We start from the raw sequence: 18,070 nt of genomic DNA on the forward strand, positions 1-18,070 counted from the left end.
TTTTTTTACATAGTAATGCATGGAGATCAAATTCAGGTCAGCTTCAGTCTGGAGTGTCCAGGGCCCACAAAGGTTACGACTTCAAGTGCTCTCCTCCTGACAGCGAGGAACCTTTTGCCTCCTTCCTCCTCCTCAACTTTGCAGCTGTGGAGAAGGAGCGGCCGGGGGGGGGGGCACATGAGGGCCAGGGCCCCACTGGATTTTTTCACTGTGTCCTGCCGGGCCAGTCCGACCCTGCAGAAGATGTTGGGTGGTGTATTTTACATAGAATGATATATAGGCCCCAGTGCAGGTTTTTGGCATTAGAAGTGCACATTTTACTTATCTATATAATACTCTCTATACTCTAAACTGCAGCAACTGTTCACCACATTTATCTCACTCCTATACCCCCCTCCACACCCATCACCCATCAATGTAACTGCCCAAGATCTTGCTAATTTCTTTAAATAAAAAAATTGATCTCATTTGACTAAGCATACCATCTGACAACAATTTCAAACTAACTCGCAGTCCACTCACATCTACTTTGCACTCCTTCACCCCCACAACCCTGGATGCAGTTAGCAAACTTCTAGCCTGTTCAAAACACCCAACCTGCTTCCTTGACCGCATATCCTCTCGCCTTATTTATCCAATCTCCTGCACTTACCCACCTATTTAATCTTTTACTCTGCAGCATTCTCATTTCACGAGGTGAAAATGGTGTTTGGATGCCTTCTGTTTTATAAATAAATCTTGAAACTAGTTATAAAAGGTATCAGTATCTATACTAGTAACAATCATCCTAAAATAACTAGAAGGAAATGGAAAATAAATTTAATTGTTATCTTTTTACACAACTTATTGATACTTGTAGCATTCCAGCAGAACTTAGACATCTTGTCACAATGACGGATGTATGTTGTTTCTTTACTTCCCAAGCAATTTCTGTGGAAACACATTTCCTTGATTGCGAAAGCCTGTACAAATAGAACAGTTCCACATACTGTTTTCCTGCCAACTTAGTGACAGCAGCAATTGTGCTTTCAGTTTTGCATGTATAGTAGGTGATGTCTTGGTCTTAAGCAGGGCTGCCATCAGGGGGGCACAGGGGGATACTCTTGTACCAGGCCAGGCCTTAAGGAGGCCAGGCTGTGCTCCACTTATCGAAATAGCTGGGCCCCCCTTGACAGCGCCGTAGCCGTGCCACCTCTTCCAAAGTCCTGAACCAGAGAAGTCCTGAAGAGCTGAAGTCCCAAATAGCCAAAGTCCTGAACAGCCACGAAAAGACCCGAAGTCATGAAAAAAGCCAAATTTTAAGTCTTGAAGCCCTGAAAAGACCCGAAGTCACAAAAAGAGCTAAACTTGAAGTCGCGAAGCCGTGAAAAGACCCGAAGTTGGAGTACTGAAGCCACGAAAAGACCGAAGTCACGAAAGGAGCCAAAATTGACCTTCCGGAAGTTTTACTGAACACCAATATGTGTGTTTTTTTTTCTTTTTTAAACTGCTATTATTTTAATACTCTATAGGCCCCTGCCACCAATGGTTTGTTTTTTTAATATTCTACGGGGTCCCAATTTTTTTTTAACTTGTAAGGGTGGCCGTGGCACAAGTTTTTTTTAAAAACACTTTTATGGGGGGCCCTGGCGCCAACATTTTTTTATACTTATGGGGGGCCCTGACCACCAGTGATTTTTAAAAAACTTTTATGGGGGGCCCTAGCACCAATGTTTTTTTTTTACTTTTATGGGGGGCCCTGGCACCAAAGTTTTTTTTTACTTATAGGGGGGCCCTGGTCACCAATTCATTTTTTTAACTTGTAGAGGGGCCTTGACCACCATTTTTTAAAAAAAAAAAAACTTTAATGGGGGGCCCTGACTATCAATGACTTTTTATAGCTTGTGTGTGGAGGGGTTTGCCATTTTTACCACTGATGTCTGTGTGGTCTTTTAACTGTGATGTGAGCAGGATCTGGGATGGGGCTTGGGGGCTGGGGAGGATAGGGCCCAGGAGGCTCTGAAATTTTTGTTTACAAGGCCCTGTGATTTCTAATGGCAGCCCTGGTGTTAACTACAGGTATAGAATGTATTACTAATGTGACGCTACAATAAAGCAGAGGGGTGATTCTCGGCCTACATTTATCCACAGGCCGAGAATGAGCTCCATGTGGCATTAGCATTAGAGTAATGTCACATTAGAGGCTCACATGTTAAAGCTGATATGTATTTAATCTTTGCAACTGTATGTCTACCTTTAGTAAACAGTGAACTGTGTTCCAGCCATTGTATGTATGCGTAATAGATCTTGCCAGATTAATTTTATTTCTTTTTATGAGAAGGTGAGCAGGAACCTTGACTCTGGGATGGAAGTAGACGTAATCTACTTGGACTTTTGTAAGCATATGATACAGTACCACACAGAAGGTTAAATTAAGGAATGTTGGCCTGGAACATAAGTATTTACTGTCTGAAAGATAGACTACAAAGAGTGGTGATAAATGGAACATTTTAAGGATTCACTCTTGTGGTCTAGTGGGCGGCGGGTTGCCCGCCGCATCTCCAGCGGGGACATCCGCCACGTGCTGCCTCTCTCCTCCTGTGCCAACATCCCTATGGCGTGCGCGGCACGCACTTCTGGGTTTTACGTGCCAGCATGATGAAATGATGTGATAAGGAAATGTATTTCCACAGAAGCTTGGGAAGTAAAGATCCAACAACATATGTCACTGTGGCAAGATGTCTAAGTGCTGCTGGAATGCCACAGGAACCAATGAGGTGTGAAAAGTTTACAATCATCTTTCATTTCAGACTGGACAATGAATTGGGTGTGACATGAGACAGGTTGGATTGTGATAGTCCTTCCAGCCTTCATAAAAGCCTCTGAAGAACATAGTTACAACCTTACTGCCCTTTCTGTGAAGAACCACCTACGCTGCTTCAGTTGAAAGTTCTCCTCTAGTCTGATCCACATACGGTTTTCCTGCCAACTTAGTTACAGCAGCAATTGTGCTTTCAGTTTTGCATGTACAGTAGGTGGTCTTGGTCTTAAAGAGATACTGACACCAGAAATTAAAACTCTTTTTTACCAATCATTATATTGCCTTTGACAGCTTTGGACAATGCTTTTACATTACCTGTCTAGTGCCCCATGTTCCTGTATAAGGGGACTGCCATATTTGTGCAGCAGGTGTCCGTTAGCATTGGAAACTTTAACCTACAGGCTGAGATGGAATAGTCACGTTGGTAAAACAGTCAGGTTTAGGAACTTCAACTAACAATTACTTACAAAAACAAACCTCTCAGCAAAAAATCAACATGACCTATAGGTAACTTTTAATATACTTTTATATTTTAAAAAGTTGTTTTTTAGTGTCAGTATCACTTTAAGTACAGGTATTGGATCTATTACTAAAGTGACATTACACTAAAGCTGATGCCAGTGCAGGGCGGTGGAATCCAACCTGACTCTAAGGCTCATGTCACACCAAGGGGGTTATTTACTAAAGTTAAAATATTTTTGGTCGGAGTTTTAAAGGGGAAAACACAATTGTTGAAAAAAAAAATATGAATTTTTCAATATTTATTATACTGCTAAAAGTCTAAGTCAAAAAATACCCCCATCTCAAACCTACCGAGATTTAGAAGTGAATGGCAGATTTCCCTTTTACAATTGGAAGATATCATGATCAGCGCTGGGTTTCGTCCAATAATCCAAATAATTTGTGGGCAATAATCCAAAAAAATCACATAATTCAGATTTTTTTGACGATTTTATCAAGTCTTTTCCCGTACCAGATTTTTATTACTAATTTGTTGATAAATGTAAAATTGTGGATGGGGAGTACATTTTATGCTTATACAGTATGTCACAATGCTATGTCTGCTAGCTGCAGATAAACAGCTATATTTAAAGGCAGTGTCAATATTGTAACTGTGTCAAACCCTTTTTCAAGAAATATCTTTAAAAAAAAAACAATGATGCAAATGTGGTTCCAAATTATACACAAACAAATAGTTCACTATACTTAAAGGGATAACATGTTTTGTTTTTTTAAATGCATCAGTTAATATATCTGCCCTCAGTCATTTTTTTGTTCTGCCCCCAGCTGCACTGCAAGTAGGAATAATATCACCCCCTCCCTCCCCCCCAGCAGTCATCAGCAAAACAATGGAACAGTAGCCAGATAACAGCTCCCTGGTAGATATAAGAACAGCACTCAATAGTGAAAATCCATGTCACATTTGGTTACACTGAGTAGGAGAAACAATAGCCTGCTAGAAAGCAGTTCCATAATGTAGCACTGGCTCTTTCTGAAAGCCCATAACCAGGCAAAATGACCTGAGATGGCTGCCTACACACCAATATTACAACTAAAAAAAATACACTTGTTCGGTTCGGAATAAAATTTCACATGGTAGTGAATTATTTCCAGTGTAAACAGTGTATGTTAGAAAGCTAACATGACTATTTGGCAATTATGGATTCTGGAGAATGTCTGAGAAAGACTAGGGTGTTGGAAGGAATTGCCTAAAACATGGTATAGTTAAAGACTGTTTATCATGTGGTACAGGCTAGTACTAAACTTTTCTGGTATAAACCATCTCCAGGTCAAATTATGGGCTACTGCTCGCACCATGAAATTGCACATAGATTTTGTAATTGTCAGTATGGAAGTAAGTATACAGCGTTAGAAATATCCATTTCCTCGCAAGAACTATTACTTTTTCAGTATGTTGGGGATTCATAGCTGCAAGGTATAATACATATAATACATATGTCATGTATTTATCTTCTTTGTCAAGCTTCTGTACTTGCAAAGATATATAGACCCAATCTGCGTATTGGGTAGAATTCCTTTTAATTTGTATTGAGCTGTTGCATCATCTGTACAACTGTCTGTTTTCAATAAATCTCACTTGAACCAAAAAAAAAAAACAGTGTAAGTTAGAAATAAAAACTACATCATAAAAATCATGACAGAATTCCTTTAAATGTTAACTTTAAATAAATAATTTACATTATTCTACATTTAGATGCAATTGTGACGTCTGCTGTAAGAAAAAACAGATTTGTGAATAATCACATTTTGCTTCCTATTTATACCTCATATGATATGAACTATAAAGCTAATTTTATATTTAATACATTATACATTAGTAATGCATTATTCATAATTTTAGGTTTCGACCAAGCAAAATTCTAAATTTTTGGGTTTAACAAAACAAAATTCATAATTTTAGGATTGTCTGCAGAAGATTAGCAGAATGATTAAATCTAAACCATAATTTTAATATTTGCTATTGCGTAAAATGATTGTATCATCTGTGAGCAAAAATGCATTTATTTATTTGTCATGAGTTTTGAATTCACACGATTGGGGTTGGATTCCGTTTGGCCGACCACAAAAGACACAAATCTGAATCATGCAAAAGGTCCTGGGATATGACACATCTCTAGTGCATATACATTTTTTTTACATTATTGTCAAGTTATATTGATATATATTGGTTATTGCAATTACCGAGATACCGAGTTTCTACTGATCTGTAGGATTTTGCAAGGACCCAGTGAGAGGTTTGCCAAGATATTCTTAATGGAGACTGACCTTGGAGAGGAAATTGTAATTGATTGATGTAAGTAACCCAGGCCTCTGCAGAGCTCAGACAACACGACAGACCTCAATATTGTGCTGCTGCAAAGTCAAACACAAGTAATAGGGGTAGATCCGGGGCTGTGGGCACTGACACTCCAGGAACATTATACACAATAAGAGAAAGTGTTTAATGAATAGGAGACGTGGATTTGACACTTCTCACCCAATTTTTTTCAGGATGTCCCAGACGATTTCTGCTGTCACATTTGCCATGTACCCTACTTCCTATTTTTACCCTTTTGCTATTTTACTAGTTTCTCATCTGCAGGTGCCACTACTGTATTCCTATTTTAATTTGCACATTACAGGTACCTTTGCAATTTTTGTAGTAACCTTGCATTTTGGTGCCCCCCCCCATATTTCTGTGCTCTGACTTCATATTCCCTAACTTAATATGCATGCTCTAGAATTGTTTTACTGTTTCCAGACTGGTGGGGAAAAGAGCCCAAGAATAAAGAAAAAATGTATCTGGGTGCTGGTCCTGACACACTTAACCCAGGAACCGGAACAGTTAATCACGGCAGCAGACAGGATTTCAGCTTTTTTTCCCTCTTAAAGTGTAAGCCCCAGTCCTGCCACCAGGGGATTGGCTAGACTGCTGGAAGCTTCAGATTTCTTCCACCAACATAGGGAATCCTCTTGAGACTGTACCGGGACTTACATATTGAGGGAAAAAACAGTAAAGCTTTTTCATTCGGTTTTTTATTACCTTCTCTTAATTCTTCATTATCAGCCAAGTTTGGGAAGGCTTCTCCTTCCCTAGCTTTAATGAAAATTAGGGATGAACCGAATCCACTATTTTGGATTCGGCCAAACCCCCGAATCCTTCATGAAAGATTTATGCAAATAAGGGGTGGGAAGGGGAAACAATTTTTACTTCCTTGTTTTGTGACAAAACATCACTCAATTTCCCTCCCCAACCCTAATTTGCATATGCAAATTAGGATTCGGTTCGGCCAGGCAGAAGGATTCGGCCAAATCCTGCTGAAAAAGGCAGAATCCTGGCTGAATCCCGAACGGAATCTTGGATAAGAAACTTTGTAAATACAATCAATTAAATATTCTGCACCATCTCTCAAATAATTAAGTTTATGCCTATCCCTCTCTCAGCATCTGTTTCTCTACATTCTGTCTTCATGCAGCAAGTTGGGTGTCACACAGTCATTGACAGTTAGATCCAATATATCTTGTATGTCTAGATGTATTAGAGCTCACTCAAATAACTGATTCCAGTACAAACAAAATCTAACAAAATAACTTCCTTTTGCACAATTCCTGCATGTAGAGAGACATGATGTCTGGTGATTTTAATAGAGTGAGCTCTAATACATTTTCTTGGCAAAAGGAGCCCCCCATTAGAACTGTCAATGAATATCTGACACCCAACTCCTGCATGAAGAGATAAAGATGCTGAGAGTGGAAAAGTGAAGATGAACTTGATCATTTCAGAAACAATACATCATTTTTAATTGACTGTATTTAGAAAGTTTTTTATTTCAGTATTCTGGAGCTTATATCAAATTTTCATTTTCGCAACTGTTTCCCTATAAATGTTGTTAGGGGTGTCTGCTCAGCAGCTGTTCAGAATCTAAGTTTAGGGTTGTTGCAAATCTTCAAGCAGAAAACTATGCTTGCCTTTCATATAAGGTGATGCTACAGGGCTGATTATTAAATTATCATATTCATTGTGCTGGTTTCTGAACTGCCATGTACCAGTAATTGTTTACTTATTAGCCTTAGCCATATATTGTAACATTTATATTATATATATTCAGTAAATTGTGCATCTGCCCCTAAGCTCATTAATTGACAACAGCACAGAGCAGGTGCAGTGAATCAGCAGAAAAGAAGATTGGGAGCTACTGGGGAATCTTTGGAGACACAAATCTTTACTGCTAAAGAGGTCTGGTTGCCTTGGGCTGGTACAGAAGCCCAAAGAGGCTCCTTTATGAAGACTGGGCAAATTTGAAACAGGGCAGTAACCCCTGGGAACCAATAAAATTTTTGCTTTTATGCGCCTATTTGCAGCTGGCTGAAACATTCTAAGCAGTGATTGGTTGCTATGCGTTACAGAGCAGGGCAAATTTACCCACCCGTGGGTTTAGATTCTTAAAAATCAAATCAAATCAAATATGAAGAATACAATGCAGTTCAAAATGGGTAAAACTCACACCACAATTCTCTACCCCTTTGCTCCAAAGGATTTCACTCTATACCTGAGCCCTCCTAACTAGAGTTGGTCTGGCGAGTGTCTACTGTCTAACTACCCCACGCTATAATCTCCATGGAGGAGCACAAAGCTGATTTTACTAGAATACACTATTAAGTATAATATTGTGTCAGATTGCAAGAGACCACTGAAAGCTCGTTACTGACTGGATGATATGGGTAACTGCAATGGTGTGGTTTAGCACCTATTATAGTAAATCATCCACTTGTTGAAAGTGAAAGTGGAAAGTGAAAGTAATTGCTTGCCCCGCCTCTATGCCTAGGCATAGAGGCGGATTAGGCAATATTTGATTGACAGCTGATATTTTTAAATGAGTTTACAACAGCTATGAATGCTTTATTAAAAAAAAAAAGAAATTGGATTTCATGTTTAATTTAAAAAGGACTTTTATTATACAGATTTTCATGTCTGGGTGACGGGTCCACTTTAAGATTGAGATGCCTGTGTTGGACAGCTTTGTTGAGAAACTGAAGGAAGAAGAAGAGCTCATCAAACTGACCGAAAAGTAAGTAAAGCTGCAAAAGGCAAGAGAAGGGGGCGCACTGCTCATCTTTGCACTAGTGTAAACACTAGTCTTTGCTGGAAACAAAGTTTAGATGTGGAATGGGTTTGTGATTGTTCCACTATTTGTTGCAGATTTACAAAGAATATTTATGTCACAAGCCAAAACTTTTTACTTTTTTTCAAATGTATATGCCTGCGTTAAAGTTTTAACAAGCATACCCCAGTCTTTTTAGGTTATACTCGGTCATTTGTTCTCTAAACTATAACTAAACTATCATAATAGTACATAATTGTGGAATATTGTTCTTCCTTTTTCTAATCTCTAGATATATACTGTATTTCAACTTACATATATAATTTCCTACGAATGATGATAGTGCAGCGCTTGGAGCAATTAAATAGTTGTTAGAGTTATGTCTGAATAACCCTTCTGTGCCACATAGAGCAGATGTGGGCTGTATGATCTGTTACACTGCTGCGATCGGAGATATTGTATTTAAAGAGAAGTGCATGCCTCACTTGCATTTGTACACGTGCTCACACTGAAGTTATTGTTTTCTCAGTAAAAAAAAAGCATCTGCTGCTAAGCAAAAGGGAGAAAGCCTTAGATTAGACTTGGCTACGCACAAATGCCAATAATTCAGTTCCATACACTATTTTGAAGCTTAGTAATGAACAAAAAGTCAATGTTGCATTAATAATGGTTTTTAAAGGTGAAGGATATCAATATTATGTTTGCACCACTCCAAAAACCAAAAACCTTTTACACAAACTAATATTTTTGTCATGTATTTTAAAATCACAAAAATACAATAATAATAATGTTGGAGGGATGAAGAGTGGTCTGCCTATTTAAATGCACACAAACAAATCTGTCATTGAGAATGATGAGTGGGCCTACGATTGAAGCCGCATACCAAGAAGCCCGTTGTTATGACCAATGTGCATGTTTTTATCCCACTTTCTTTATCTTGTTTTTCTGCATTTATACGCTACCTTTGGTTCACATAGAACCGTCACACTATGGTTCTATAACTAATGAAGGTGGGGGTGGAGTTGAGGGTTGCCCAGCAACTTGTTTGTCGCCCTTTTTTTGAATTTAAACTGTCACTTCCTGTTGAGCACTGTTTGTCCTTGAGAAAGGTTCCTGTGAGGAACCGAAACGTCAGATTTAATAAACCTTATTTTGTATTTTCACCATATCAATACGTTTGATTCTTCATGCAAATCCTGTGAGTGCCGATACCAAGTGCAGTCCTTATTTATTTTATAACCAGAGCACTGAGGTTGTTTGGTGTACTTAAAGGTGTGCAGCCTGCCCCCACCATTCCCTATATATATATATTTATATATATATATATATATATATATATATATATATATATATATATATATATATATATATATATATATATATATATATATATATATATATATATATATATATATATATATATATATGTTTTAGAAAATGCAAAGTCCCAGTCCCTGGATATCGAGTCCCTGGAATGGCAAAACTACATTGGTTAAAACTTGTCTGTTCTGATATGGCTTTATTTCTAGATATGTTTTGTCTTCATCATCATCCTACATAAGATGAAGTGCCAGAAAGAGATTAGACTAATCAGGATCCTTTAGGCAAACCACTTCAGCCAGTTATTGATATAAATATAGCAACTTTTCAAGGTTGGTCTGAGGGGTCTGGGGCCCACAGCTCCTACCCCTATGGCAGACTCATACCTCCCAACATTTGAGAATAAGAAAGAGGGACAAAAAGTTGCGGCGCGCGGACTGGCATGTTATAACAATCAACTTGATGTAGGGTATAATCTTTGGTTAAAATTGCTCTTCCCCCACCCCCACAAATCTCAGTACTAACATAACAATAAGATATGCAAAGTCAGCTTGCCCCTATACCAGCAAAAGGCAGTCATAATTATATGTGTGTGCCAGTTATTTGCCTTGTGTACGTTATTTAAAGGAACTTTTGCTGCTGAGAAAAGACAGATTTCCCCTGCAGTGTGCAATGCTCTGTTAAAAATTTTCTGGACATTTACCAGCTGTGGGTTTACAAAAACTGCAGACTAGCTGTAGCAGTATAACAGAGCAGCAGCACAGAGACCACAAGCTAAGGCATACTAACCATTTTAGGACATAATCAGTTAAAGTCAGCAATGCGATCACCTAACTAAGCCCACGGAATGCAGCTTCACTTGGTCACCCTTCAAATAAGACTCTATTCACTCCTCCATCCTGCCTGCATACCTGGCTCACATCTACCCCCCCATCATGTTACTCAGCCTTCAAGTCTCCATTTTCCTGCTGTAATGATTTCCCCTGAGCCCTCCTCATCACCTCTCATCCAATAACTATCTCCTCCATAGGCCCTGTGTCCTCAAGGCTGAGGAAGGGGATATCGTTAAAGTAGAAAAGCTGAGTTGTGAAGGCTGAATAAGGTGAAAGGAGGGGTGAAATCTGAGAGAAATACAATGCCAGGACGGAGGAGTTAATAAAGCCTTATTAGAAGAGGGGAACATAAAAGGAATAGCCGCATTCCATTTGCTTGCAAGATCTCGCATATCACAGACTTTGGATGAGGATGTCAAATGGTTTCCATAAAGGCAGAGGAATGCAGCATGCTATATGGCCTACTTTGTATCATGGCTAGGTCTTCCACAATCTGGGAACATTTCCACTGACTTCCCAGTAGTCAGGAAGCAATGCACGGCCAATGTCCCACTGAATATGCCATGGAAATCTGTTTAGAGCTTGTACATGGGAAGTCCCAGCTACTAAAGCCAGAAACCCCTTGTTTACACAGAATTGCAATAGTTGAAGTAGTACATCATTCAGGGAGCTGGAAGTTGAGCTTGGGTTACCAACACTGACAATAAGTAAAGTAAGTGAAAGAAGCCATGTATCAAAACAAGCCCCCCCCCGCCGCAGACAGTGATACATAGGCAATAAACCAGGTTGAAACTAAAGCTCATCTGCACCCTGTTTTTGGAGGAGTAAATGATATGCAAACCCCGCCGCCACCTACAGTGTCCAGTCCTCATCTGGCAGACAAACTTCACCCTCCTCCTCTCGTAGTGTTTGAAATATAACAGCAGCATGCATCATCAGCGACAGCGTACTTGCCCATCTCCCAACATTTTACAAAGGCTACGTATTTTTTTTATTTTATTTATTGCACACATAAAACATCAATGCCTGTTCACATTTAACACAGAAGAAACTGTGGCGTGTCTGGGGAATTGGCTGGTGTTTATCACGCATAAGCAATCAATATGAATCGCCTATGACGTTTGAGCTGACTAAATGGCTCCTGTGACGTTGTTGTTGGAAATGAATTTAGATAATGCAATGCAGGAAACTTAAGTGATATTTCGCAAAATTATATTAGTGATTAGGTGCAGGAAAGTGTCATCTTTCACATGGTTTGTGGAAATAGTATCCTTGTCCTTTAAAGGGAAGGGGTGATTTTTGTAGGAAGGCAATACCTGAGCACCCAGAATAGGGGTGGAATGCCATAAACTGACAAGAATACTGAAAGAAGATCCAAGAAGTATCCATAAGCACCATGTAAAGGCTCACACACTGGCAATTGTTAGGTCAGCTTGATATCTACAGCAAACCTCGGCACTGTGCCCACACACGCATCATTGTTATCATTATTATGGGCCAATGCTATTCCCCCGCTAGGCATGACATGGTCTATTCTTGTCCATACTGTAATTGCACATCATTTGTGAAATACCAAGGAGAAACCAGCAGAAAAATAAAGCATATTTCCCTGGCAAAAGTAGAAGCTACAAGAAAAAACTGAAAACAAGAGAGATCCACCGCTTGCCAGGCCCTGAACGTACTACATGTTACTAGGTTTATTCTTGCGTCACGCTAACATTATCTGCTCCAAGATCGTCAATTCCCAAGATGGATACGTCAAGCGTCACTACGCTTATAAGCCTCTAATGTGACGTCACCGCCTCGCGAGATGAGACTTGTGACGATTGGAGTAGTTCTCCGGCAAGAGGGAAGGCGCTAGACGAACGGGTCTGCGGGACATTTAAGCAGTGATACGGGATTGTGGGCTGTATTAAGAAAATCGGGACTGTCCCTGGAAAAACTGGACTGTTAGGCGGTAAGGGGATGCAAGTTTAAGATTAACCCTGATTTCGTCAACTAAGTGCAGTCTGAGTAACGTCAAATGGTCTTATTATTAAAATGTCAGAATGACCATTTTACTCCATTTTTTAAATCAAACCATCCCGAAGTTTTGTTAGGTGTACTCAAACCGAATATCGTATGTTATTATACAGGTACTCGCAAGGTTGATGGTTCAAAGGTAGATTTGAGAGAGGCTGCTCCTCTTTCTCACTTCCGTTCAGATCGAACCATGCTATTGGACTTTTGTCTCTTATTGCTCTGAAAGATTTGGCTATTGGCACAATCATGACACCGTAATGTCCTCATGGATGTTGGAGGCATTTACTTATTTGGATAAAATAGACTGGAGGGTAAATGTGGTCAGCTGCTAATGTCTTCTGTTATCACTTGCAGGGAGCTTCATCAGATCAGGAAATGATGGATAATTTCACTCTCTCACCACTGTTTAGATCCCTACCATACTATATGTGAGCTGAGGGCAATTTGGGGGAGGTACCAGTACATAGAGAAATCCAAAACAAAGGAAGTCTTACCTTTATATATTTGGCTAAAACATGAGAGGTCTCATGCAAGTAGAGTTGCCGCCTGGCCGGTAAAAATGATGGTTTATCCCAGGGGTGTCCAAACTTTTTGCAACAAGGGCCCATATATTACTGCAACAGCTTGGCGATTCCTGATTGCACTGTGCTGGTAGGCCGCATTATTATTAATTTCGTGTGGGGGGCTGAGGGCCGGTGTAAATTTGAAAGCAGGCCGTATTTGGCCCCCGGGCCTGACTTTGGACATGCCTAGTTTATCCCAATGTTATTAATAGGGGAAAACTATAAATATATAGGAAGGCCGGTATTTTTTTCCAGAAAAGGTGGCAAAACTAAATGCAAGCTGTAGGGTCCCTACACATAATATGTTTCCTGCTTCAGAAAACACTAGTGAGAAATCAAATGCCTAAAGCTGGCCATACACTAAGAGATCCGCTTGTCTGGTGACACCGCCAAAGAGCGGATCTTTCCCCGATATGCCCACCAACGGCAGGGCTATATTGGGGTAATCCAAACATTCGGCCCTAGGGCTGAAGGATCGGATTACAACGAGGAGCAATGGGTTCAGACAGGTCGGTCGCCGGAAAAATGAAACCTTCCCAATCAGTATTGTGGCCAGATATCAATCGGGAAGCCCCCACACACGGGCAGATAAATTGCCGAATTGGTCTAAAGGACTGATATCAGCAGCTTTATCTGCCCCTGTATGGCCATCTTTAGAAGCACTGTGGTAGGAAAATGCCAAAATGTAAGGTGGAATTTCATGGAATGTATGGATTCTTAACCAATATTCCAAATTTGTCTCCAGTGTGTGTAAGGGCACAGCTTTGCCACAGTGGCTATCCATGTTGTTGTGTGTTTTTACTTAGGTTACTAACTTTTTAGATATTTATGCAACATGCATTTCTAACACAAACCAGTGGTTTTGGTTCGCTAATTTTTAAGTTGGTTAATTTGGTTAGTGCAGATAGTGGTTTTATGTCCTACTCCAGTTTCAGAATCCAAACGGTTTCCTCCCCTCCCCATTTTTTTCGATAGCTTTCTGGTTATGTTGTGTATTTTTTTTATCAGGTTATTTAACACCAGAGATACAAATAGGAAAAGCTGTGAAAACAGGGTGTACATTCATGGCAGCTGAAAAAGTTGAAACTATGAAACTGGAGCTTACACATCAGTTCAGTAGCTGTCTCTCTGGAAAAGCCACATGATTTATTATTAGAGCTATTAGCATATAGGCTAGTTCACAAGTTGTGGAACTAGGGGGTTCATTTTTGGTGCTGAGACAGCTGGAAGGCAGAAACAGTGGATATGTGGCTTATTTTATAGGGCCTGGGAAAGAAGGAAGAAGATGAAGGGTGTATTCATGGGTAGGAAGAGAGTTGTATGGTTTAGTTCACCAGAAATTGAATGTTCCTTTTTCTGGTGTCTCAGCCTGGCAGCTCAGTTTTCCAGGTGCAGATTCTGAACTATTACTATTTGCTATATTAGTTGATACATTTCTACGGAGCATCAGTGGAACATTAGCAACTATTGTATCAAATTTAACAGCACCATAATGGGACTTGGCAATTCCGCTCAGCAGGGCTAACTACAAGAAATGTACCAACTAGTGTATCTTTTAGATACATTAGTTGGTATAGAGCTGCTTTAGAAAGACATAAGATGTTGAAATATTCAACTTTAATTTTGCAAAAATGGTCACCAATAGATAATAGAAATAGAAAGTAATAACAAGTAATTGGATAAAGTATTTATTTTTGGTGAACTACATGAAAACAACGGAAAAAAAAAAGTGTTTTCATCCATATTTCATCCATTGTCTTAGTGAGAGGCCAGGGCTGGACTGGGCCGGTGGGGCAACAGGAAAAAAACCCAGTGGACCCCGCCAGCACTGACACACTACCAAATGTTGCTTTCCTTACCTCCCTCCGTGACCCAGCCGTCGCGGCCCGACCTCTTTCTCCCTGGCCTGTTCGCTGCAGTGAAGAATAGGTAAGCAAGTGCTTTCCGGCTATTGGGCCTGGGGGGTGATGTGGGGTCCCCTGAGGCAGAATGCCCAGTGGGCCCTGGGCCCCACAGTCCTACGCTGTTAGAGCCTATTGTAGGGATTAGAGTGTAATTAACAAGTTTGTTCACTATGCATTAATTTATTTGCAAATAGAGAAAGTTCTGTGTAAGAGAAATTTCTACAGCTGGAAAAGGATTTGCCTATTGTTTATAGACTGCTGATTATTAAGCTGGCCATACACAAGCTGCTGAAAGTTGATGGGTTGACCTCTCAAGGCTAAGTGGGTGACCTGTCCAAAGTTGAAAACTGGGCAGGTTTAAAAATTGACAATGTTCAGATGCATCCGTTACCAACAAGTATCCTAGATAGCATTAGGACGGTTAGATCAGCTGATTCCCAAAATAGATCCGCTCATTTGACTCAAAGTTTTTATTTGGACTTGTTTTTTTAGATGCCTTTGGAGGATTTCTGTTTATTAATGCTGGTATGTCTCAATTCTGGTGCCATGATGTAGCAGGGATACCTGATATTTCTCTCTAGTTTCAAGGGTAAAAATTTGTGACTAGCTGTGTTTTGGGTGACAGCCAATGTGTCTTGCAGTATTACAACCATAGCTGATGTGCCTTTCCTTATAAGAATGACTAGCTCTCAATCTGCGTGAGAGTGAATGTGGATATGATATTCTCTGTAGGAGTAGCAGCTGTTTTACCTTGCTAAATGAGACCTTTAACTGTTAGGGCTGCAGAACATAGTGTTATCCAAGGTCTAGTAAACCGTAGTATAGTAGTATTTAAAGTTATTCTTTGTACAAAAATAAAAATTTAAGTTAAGCTTCATCCTACCAAAATAAACTTTCTAAGTATATATAGTCCTACAAAGTACAGCACTCAACAGGCCTCGTGCAGACAAAAATAAGATGTTGTTTTAAATTTAATTTCCAGATTAATGGGTTTACAAATGAAATAAAATAACCTTATTTTTGTTTGCACAAGGCCTGTTGGAGGATACACTCACAGTTCACCCCAGTCCACAGGTGCATATCCATTAAAAAAAAAAAACAATAATTGTGAGTCCCTCCAAAAATTAGTCAAAGGTAGTAAAAAAGTACAAAATGTTTATTAGGACATAGTAGACATCAGCCTAATGCCTATCGTGTCTGTTGCGGCATTTACTCATAGCCAAAACGCCAACGTATTTCTCAGTAAATATATTTCTAATGGGGCTATTGACGTGAAATGTACACCAAATATCTGTAACAACCCAAACAATCCACACACACAAAGAACTCAAAAAAATTAGTCCATAAATTAATGTGTAGGAAAGTGGAATGAAACAGGGAATAGGTATTGAACATGCTTACTGAAATTATTTAATACTTAGTAGAAAAGCCTTTGTTGATAATGACAGCTTCAAGATGCCTCCTGTGTGGAGAAACTAGTCGCATGCATTGCTCAGGTGCTCATTGGTGTTGACCCATTCTTTCGCACAAACTGTCTTCAAATCAGTTTCAGGGGTCTCTTCTATGAACTCTGATCTTCAGATCTTTCCATAGATTTTCAATTGGATTCAAGTTGGGTGATTGACTGGGCCATTCTGAAACCAATTGAGAGTTTCCTTGTCTGTGTGTTTGGGATCATTGTCTTGCTGAAATGTCCACCCTTGTTTCATCGTCAGCATCCTGGTAGATGACAGCAGATTCTTGTCAAGAATGTCCTTGTACATTTCTGCATTCATCCTTTCTTCAATTATATGAAGTCTGCCAGTACCATTTGCTGAAAAAACGGCTCCACACCATGTTGTTCCCACCTCCAGACTTCATTGTTGGTGTGATGATTTTGTGGTGATCCGTAGTGCAATTTCTCCTCTAAACATGATGTGTGCAATGACATCCAAAGAGTTAAATTTCGGTCTCATCTGAGCAGACTATATTCTCCCAGAATTTAATTGGCTTGTCCAAATGTTGTGCAGCAAACTTTAAACGAGCTTCAACAAGTTTCTTCAGCAGTGGAGTTTTGCACGGTGAGCGTACATAGAGGCCATGTTGGTTAAGAGCATTACTAATTGTTTTCTTTGAAACAACTGTACTTGCTCATTCAAGGTCTTTCTAAAGATTCCTGCGAGTAATCCTTGGCTCTTGGACAACTGATTATTCTTTTGACTCCTCTGTCAGAAATATTGCGAGGAGCACCTGGTTGTGGTCGGTTTAGGGTGAAATGATGTTCTTTCCACTTCCAGATTGTCGCCCCCAGTCCAGACTGGAGGGTCCAACAAAGGGGCCCCAACCCCCCCCCCTCCAGGCCCTCCCGTGCTGCCGCACCCCTCCCGTTGCGTACCTGTTATCTCAATCAGAGCCAGGAGGGGGAAGATCAGGAGGCAGCACGGGCCCATACAGGCAGCGGATGGGTCACGGTCTGGGTTGGCGGGACCCACCAGGTTTTGATTTCTCTGTCTCGTCGGCCCAGTCCGACCCTGATGGCCCCAACGGTATACACTGAAACATTCAGAAGCTTAGAAATCTGTACGTCTGTAATCAATGGCATCAGTATGTTTTGCAACAATAAGGTTGCTAAGGTCTTGCAAGAGCTTTTTGCTTTTACCCATCATGAGATGCTTCTTGTGTGATACCTAGGTAATGAGAAAGCTTTTTATAGGCCACCAATTAGGACTTAACAGATATCAATTTGCACAGGATTGCTTTCAGACAGATTTTAGCAGGTTTCTTGGTTTTCCTTGCCTTTTTGCACTTCCTTTACTTAATTTATTGACTTATTTGTTTTTAGTTGTTTGTATGTGTGTAATGCCTTACCCTTTAAACAAAACAGGGATTGTTTGTCCATGTATTGCAATATCTCTCTCTCTCTCTCTCTCACACATATATTTAAGCTGAATAAAACCTTTTTGATTCAATTTAATCAGGTTCACACATAATAAAAACATATATTTAAACAATTCTTATAATCAAGCATCATTACTTCCCATACCCA

General features: G+C 39.9%; 1 protein-coding gene across 1 annotated transcript in view; it reads left to right on the plus strand.

The window, feature by feature from the left end:
* The first annotated feature begins 12,411 nt into the window (after window positions 1-12,411).
* ctnnbip1.S (catenin beta interacting protein 1 S homeolog) overlaps window positions 12,412-18,070 on the plus strand; it is an 18,224-nt gene continuing 12,565 nt past the window's right edge. The window contains exon 1 of the mRNA NM_001093151.1: window positions 12,412-12,513. The gene's annotated coding sequence lies outside the window, so the exon portion shown is untranslated. The remainder of the gene's footprint in view (window positions 12,514-18,070) is intronic.

This window comes from Xenopus laevis, chromosome 7S, assembly GCF_017654675.1.
Source record: "Xenopus laevis strain J_2021 chromosome 7S, Xenopus_laevis_v10.1, whole genome shotgun sequence".
NCBI lineage: Eukaryota > Metazoa > Chordata > Amphibia > Anura > Pipidae > Xenopus > Xenopus laevis.